This window comes from Pelophylax lessonae (assembly GCF_965119305.1).
Source record: "Pelophylax lessonae genome assembly, chromosome: 4".
Taxonomy (NCBI): Eukaryota; Metazoa; Chordata; class Amphibia; order Anura; family Ranidae; genus Pelophylax; species Pelophylax lessonae.
In genome coordinates this window covers 315900270-315908426 of record NC_138771.1, presented here as the reverse complement: position 1 = coordinate 315908426, position 8157 = coordinate 315900270, and positions in this window count along the sequence as shown.

The following is an 8157-nucleotide window of genomic DNA, read 5'->3' as shown; positions in this document are numbered from 1 at the left end:
GTAAATGCAGAGGGTAAATTTGGGTGGAAGCCTTGCTGAGAACATAAGGTAACTGTAGCCATGACATGAGAAATCATATAATATTCCTGATGTAACAACGCATAGGTGTGCACAGCCTATTGCATTTGGGTGTGCACCCCAAAGCTCAAACACATACGTGTGTATATATACGGATGGTGTCAGTAGGGCAGAGGGTGGTGTCAGGGCAGTGGATGGTGTCAGTAGTTTTTATTTTTTATTATATCTTACAATGTTAGTATTTTTTATAAAATTGTAGGAGCCATTAGGGGGCTTTGCTGAAATATCAGGGGTTCAAACAGGGAGAATCTGCTCCACACAGGGTTATTAGGGTGTGCCCACGCCTATGTAACAACGGTTGATTTGGATGTCATATCCTTCAGGCGCCCTGATGCATCATAGAATGTACTCAGTAGTGTGTGCAGTAAGGCATGGTTCACACTGGTTCAATTTCATGTGTGACTTGAGTTGCGCAGAATCAACAGAAATCACATTGTTTTCAATGGTAACCGTTTACAACAATACAGCACAGTACAATTTTGAAAAAGGTACCCTGTACCACTTTGACCTCATACACTTCTATAGAAATGCACTAAAAGGCATCTACATATGATTTAACAAGTTTTTGGGAAATGAAAATCACATCACAACATGACTATATCAAAATCACAAAGAGTATTTGAAAAAAAAAAAAAAGCATCAAAATTGTGTTGAAAATGCAACCAAGTTGCACTACATAATCACACTGAAAATCAGATCAAATTGCAGCCACAGTAGGGTAAACCTAGCCTCAAGAGAGATCTTCACTGCACCTGAGCACCACAAACCAAAAACACAATTTAATTCATTTTTAATATTCAAAGCACACTCCCCATCAATTCATGTCGCCAATCTTTATTTTGTTTAGAAATCACTTTAGAAAAACAACCCCCTAGCACTTATGGCCGTGGCCATCTTCAGTAGGGGCAAATGGTTCATGTGGCATTTACTTCCTGGAATCCATCTGCCCTTAGCTCATGCATGCTTGCAGGAGTGTGCTTAGGTGAGAAAATCCTCCTCTCATTCTCTCCTGAAGACTCCTGGGGTGTATGACCTCATTTGTCTAGGCAAGAAACCAGGAATTACCTGAAGAAGTGTAACCAAAAAATGGGATTTTTGACTTACATTTCTCTGATGTTCATTGACGTACACAGTTCCTGATCTTAACTATTGGGTTATACTGCCCCTCCAGGAGTAGGACACTAGACAGAAAATAAGTCTGGCCACGCCTATGGGCAGCCCCAAGGGGGTATACTCCCTCCCTCTGCTTTAGGTACTCAGTTTTGTTACAAGCAATATCAGAAGAATTACAACTCCACAGAGGGGTGGGTGCTGTGTCCATCAACGAACATCACATAATATGGATTTTACAGTCAAAAATCCCATCTTCTCTTTCGTTCATTGATGGACACAGCTCCTGATCTTCTTAAATATTGGGATGTCCCAAAGCAGTGTCCCGACAGTCAGACAAGTACACAGTGCCAGAAAGGCCACAGGGAGGAGCGTCACCACCACGAATCGTATCTATGCATGGACAGCGCTGCCCGGACGAACCGTGAGGCCTGCACAGCAGCAATGCACATACACTGTCTCAGGGTCAGCACAGCACAGACACAGAAGACACAGCACTATTCCGGCAGAGCCGCGCCAGCCGTGGCTTCCGCCGGGTCCGGCAAGGTGACATCTAATGATCCATCGGGGCCAGCCTGCACCCTCCTGGCTAGGCTAGTCTAGACAGCAGTGCGCTCTATATCTCCTCCACCCTGTACAGGCCAGGACGTGAGCCCAGTGTGGAGTGTGGAGGGGAATCCAGCTCTCTGCATCCCTCATAATTCCACAAAAGTCTTCTCATGTGTTATGTTCCAGTGACAGCTGTGCGGGCTGAGGAGGTGGGCTGTGTATAAAGATTGCCTATCAGGGAGATCAGGAGGCACAACTCCACCACGAGCACACACAACAGGTTCTGTCACAATCCAGACACCCTGCCAGGAGAGGTTGACACCTGTCACCGAGATCACTGAAAGGTGACACCATACAGATAACACTGACAATACCAGGGGGTGACATCACAGGTAACACTGCCAGGGTGACATCACACAGATAACACTGCCAGGGTGATACCCCACAGGCAAATTACCTGTGTGGTGTCACCCTGGCAGTGTTATCTGTGTGGCGTCAACCTGGAAGTATTACAATACTTCCAGGTTGACGACACACAGATAACACTGCCAGGGTGACACCACACAGGTAACACTGACAATACCAGGGGGTGACACCACTCAGGTAACACTGACAATACCAGGGGGTGACACCACACAGAAAACACTTCCAGGGTGACACCACACCAGTAGCACTGCCACGGTGACACCACACCTAACATTGACAATACAGGGGTGACACCGCACAAGTAACAAGAACAATACCAGGGTGACAACACACAGGAAACATTGACCATACAGGGTGACACCACACAAGTAACAATAACCCAAACAGATTGACACCACACGGGTAGCAGTGACAATACAGTGGTGACACCACACAAGTAACAGTCTGCTACACAGGATGATGAAGAGTGAGGACGGACGGACTGATTCAGAGAGGAGGACAGTCACAGGACAAAGCCAGCCAGCCAGGAGGACAGGACAGCAAGAGAGCGGGAGGGAGCCCTCAGCTCAGTCGATATCTGACTTCAGTTCTGCAAACACAAAAGGTGAGTGTAAGCAACCCCCCATCACCAGCTTGCCAGGGAAGGGAGGGAAGGATTTAGCAGACGTTTGTTACCACTCTTGCTAAATCCTTCCAGTATGGGCAATTACATGACTATGAGATTTCTGGACTGTTATCAGTTAGCATTGTTCCCTGTTATCCCCATGAACTACAACATTTTTTGAAGGGATTAATCAGAACATATATGGGATTACGTTAACTGGAAGCTGGAGCTACACTAATGTAAACTATTTGGACCTCCAACTTTACAAAACGAATAATAGACTGGGAACTAGAACTTTTATTAAACAGACCGAAACTGATATATTCTAACGAGAAGTTGTCACCATCCCAAGTGGAAAGTGGATAAGTAATATACCTAAGGGACAACTCTTAAGAATAAGGAGAAGTTGTAGTGACCCAACAGATTATGACATTCAGGCTTATACCCTGATTAAGAGATTTCATGAGAAAGGGTATGACAAAAAGGAGTTGGAACATATGAAGAAGATAAAAACTATGGACAGAGACACACTCTTACAAGACAAAAGAACAACCACAGGAAAGAAGAATGGGATGGAATTAGCCTTCCTTACGGGTCTCAGCAGACAGTACAAGTCCCTGGAAAAATTAAAGAAAGCATTGGGCCATTCTAAGATCAAATAAAACCCTTAAAAAAAATTCTACCTCAAGGTCCAAAGTTTATTTATAGAAAAGCACCAAACCTTAGAAACAAACTTGTCCACAACGTAGTGGACCCCTCTATAGATATTGATATTAGCATTTTTCCTGAATTGAAAGGGTTCTTTAGATGCCAAAGATGTCTAACATGTACAAGTAGTAGTAAACAACAGAGAAAGAAGAACTCCAAGAACTCCTTTAGGTCCAGTTACTGGAAGAGAACACAAAATTAAAGAACTAATTTTTGTGCAAAAGTACACATGTAACATACATTATAGAATGCCCTTGCCAATTACAGTATTTGGGGAGAACCACAAGACCCTTACATGTCAGAATATAAGAACATATTAACAATAATAAAAAAGGATTTTTGAAACATAGTCTATCCAGGCATTTTAGAGAAAAACACCAACGTAACCCTGGGGTCATAACCTTTTTTGGAATAGACAGAATTAAGGGACATTGGAGAGGGGACAATAAAAGAAAAAAGTTTCTCAAAATGAAACTAAGTGGATATTTTTACTTAATACCCTCCAGCCAGAAGACCTGAATATAGATATTGATTTAAACTGTTTTCTTAGTAACCCTTAAAAATAATTTTTCAGGAAAATTTTTTTAAAGAAAAACTTTTTAAAAAAAATTAAAAATAATGTTTTATCCTTTTTAAGTTTATTGGCATGTAAGTTAGTTAAAAAAATATTAAACCTAGGTAGGGACTATACAACATCCTCTATAATATTTCCACCATCTTCCACATTGTTTTTATTTTTAATATTATCTATACCTATGTCTTATAGTATAACTATACCCCACTAATTTTTATTACAATTTCTCATATTATTTTTTAATTTTATATCCTTTTATTTTATACATCTTCACTCCTCCATAATTAAATAAAAAATTAATTCTAACACAATAATTGTAAATTCAATTTTAATTTTATATACATCTTTGATATTTAAATGTAAATAAATATATTTCTGTTTTCATATAATGTATGTTAAAATATTTGTTGGATTTAGATACATGTTGACCCACTATAGATTATAAGCCTAAAATAGTAAATTTGGGATTATGGTCTGTGCCCGTGTTGTCATCACGATTTGCATAATGAAATTAACCATCACGTTTGGCTTTTAGAGTTGCTAGGCAACTCCTACATACACTGTTTAATACCAAACTATGTGTTCCAAATATGGCCACCATACCATGTGACTCGGGTTGCTAGGTAACGGGATCATATAAATAACGTGAAAAGAGGCAATATGGCGCCGCTCCTGATGATGTCATTGTGATGAAACGCATAGGGAGAGCCACAAGCGTCTTTGCGTCACTTCCAGTTACGGGCCGCGGAACGCACGAGACCCAGACTTCCTGTTTGTATTTTCAACGCCGTATTAAATTCACACTGTAATAAGTGTGTTTTTTTGCATTCAATACTGGTATACACTATGGGCTGTTGCTCTGTATCTTTACATGAAAACGAGTAATAAGATGGGGAAATAAGGTGTTATTTGGTGGTGGACCCTGAGTCCGCTGATCCGGTTGGAGCCACGTTCCGGACATGCCTGATACACCCTTGAGGGGACTAAGCTTTGGTGAGTGTGGGACCATCGGGGGGAGCACGACTTGTGGAATACCACCATTGTCACAGATAACTTTAGAGCACCTATCACTTTAAAAGTTGAAGATTTTTTCATGGACTGGAATTGTTTACATATTAACTTCTGTAGTTTGTTTAACACTTGGTGGAGCACCACTATCGTCACGGATAAATTTGGAGCACTTTGAAAAACACTTTATTAGTAGGAGATTCTTTTTACGGATTAGACATTGCATATTTGCAGATGTATTTTAGCAGCTTTGTTTAGCACTTTAATAATATACCCATTACCTCAATTATAGGTCTAATTGGATAAGTACTTTATTTTTTTATACACTAGTCACCTTTTTTTTTCCCACATATATTTGCTTTTGAATACCTTTCAGCACTGCAACACTATATATATTTGGACATAGTGATATATTAAGAAGATATGCCAATAGTTATTAGTAACTCATTAAGTTGCATTTCTACCACAAAAAATACACACACACACAAAGTGACTTTATTTTTCCCTGTTTATATGAGATACTAGTTAACTCTAACAGCGCCAAACCCATTAGTCATTCCCAGTTTTTCAGGCAGGCCTGATGGGAAGGTCCATGCATCCATATGGACAGGCGGATGTAAACAGACTCTTTGTTGCCACACCCCCTTTGAGCCACACTCAATATTTAGCATAATTTAAACCACACCCATTTTCGCCACTGCGCACTTCGAAAATGTAATACCTTAAAAGAGAAGTATGGGGTTTCCTTTTTTTCCCCATTTATACTTACCTAGGTGGATGGAGCATCGGTCTGGTGCTGCAACTGTCCCCCGACACCTCTGCATTGAGAACTGAGCGATCAAACACTGCCAATCGCTCGGTTCTGACAGCTCCCTGAGCTTTGCTCTGCCCTCTTCTCACTCATTGGAGCACTGAGCTGTGGAGGGGCAGGGAGCAGCCGGCTCAGGCTCACAGCAGCTCGCTGAGAGGGGTGTCAGTCCAGGCACCTCACCTGGCAGATCCAGACTCGTTGTCGCGATGAAGCTTTGCCTGGACCGACATCTGTGATGTCAGCAGAGAGCAGACTTCAGCCCACTCTCTGTTGAAAACAGGTCACAGGAGTGCAGAACAAACTGCACTCCTGTGATCCATAGGAGATGTACAGCCAAACGAGCTTTGGCTGTACATCTCCTTTTAAAGTTTTTTTTTTTTACCTTAATGCATCATGGGAAAAAAAAAAACCTTCTGTGCCAGAGGATACCCCACAGCCCCCCTTACACTTACCTGAGCTTGGATCTTGATCCAGTAATGTGCTTGAAAGCAGTGGCTCTTTCCTCTCTCTCCCTCCTCACAGGGTAGATTGATAGCAGTGGGAGCCAATGGCTCTTGCTGCTGTCAATCAAATTCTGTGATGAGAGAGCAGGGGGCTTGGCCAAGCCATGCAGTTTTTGTCTACAGCCACAGGATTGAGCCCGTACAAGTGCCCCCATAGAAAGTGGATTTTTTGGGGGGCACTTACCAAAGAGGGGGAGCCAGGAGCACCAGCAGGGGACCACAGAAGAGAATCTGTGCTGCTCTGTGCAAAACCATTGCACAGGGCAGGCATGACATGTTTATTATTTTAGATAAAAAAAAAAAAAAAAAATTACTTTAAGTACTTTTAAATCCAGAATTCCCAATTCTTTTTATTTTTCTGGACTATTTACGGACACAACCAGATAAACAAGTCAGCAGGGGTGTTTGATTTAAATCTAAAGTGAACAGCTGAAAGTGAATGTTTTATTTGGCTGTGAAGTTATACAAAATAATACCTTTGCCACAAATGGTATGTGAAGGAGGTTTTGGCACTACTTTGATTGTTCACGTAGGCACAGTAATGATGTAATCCAACAAAACCAGAATGTTGCATAAGTCGTATAGTTAAATCCATCAACAAAAATTTAATATATTTTATATAAAGTTTTCTTTATTTTCAGGCTTTTTTCCTTTATCAATACCAGGGAATTCTGCCAGTAACACACTTCTTGTCCTGTGGTGACAATGATCACTGTACTGCATGTCAGGAGGAGCAGCGTGGGTCACCCTAAGCTACAGGTTACCTACCCTTTCTCTTTGTCTCAAAAACATATGGGGTAGGTGTTCTAAGAGCGGGTTTACACCAGTGTGCCGCGGTTTAGGATGCAGCGTGATTTATGTGCGTTTTACACATGGTTTTTGATGCATTCCCATTTAGATCCAGAGATGTATAGTAACTAAGTAGAACTACTTCACTACTGTACTTAAGTACCGAAAGGCGGTATCTGTACTTTCCTAGAGTAGAATTTTTTTCTCCTACTTCCACTTTTACTTCACTACATTTTTTCAATAATTTCAATACTTCTACTCCCATATATTTTTTTTGTGCTGCATAGTTACTCGTTACAATTATAAAAATTACCACTGCCAGAACAGTAGATGGCAGGTTTCATGAAGCTCAAACCATGTGTATTATCAGCGCATACGAAAATAAATGCTACTGTATGTATAAATAAAAGCTGCATTTGAAATAATAAAAAACAATATGATGTTCAAACTTTTGACTTCTTTCTTTGATAACTACATAACACAGTACTTGTACTTTTACTTTCAGTACTTGAGTAGCAATTTTTTTTTCAAAACTACTGGTACTTTTACTTTCAGTACCTGAGTAGCAAAATTTTTTAAAAAACTACTTGCGATACTTAAGTACAAAAAATGTTGAATACTTTAGTACTTCTATTCAAGTCACTTTTTGATCGAGCACTTCCACTTAAGTCACTTTTTGATCGAGCACTTGTACTTTTACTCAAGTATGGGTTTCGAGTACTTAATACAACTCTGTTTAGATCTAATAAACCATGCGTTTTCATGAAAGTGCATCAAAGTCCTGCATGCTGCATCTTTTGATGCATTTTCAGACAACGCATGGTCTAATAGAAGTCAATGGGAGCACACCTAAAAATGTGTAAAATGGAGATACACCTATATATAAAGACTGAGGAGAGCTGTTAACACCTTAAGTGCTGGAAAAAGCACTACAAGCTGGCTTACATCTTATGTCGGTGAGTGGGGACCCAGGAGGGGAGCACTAATTGGCACCCTG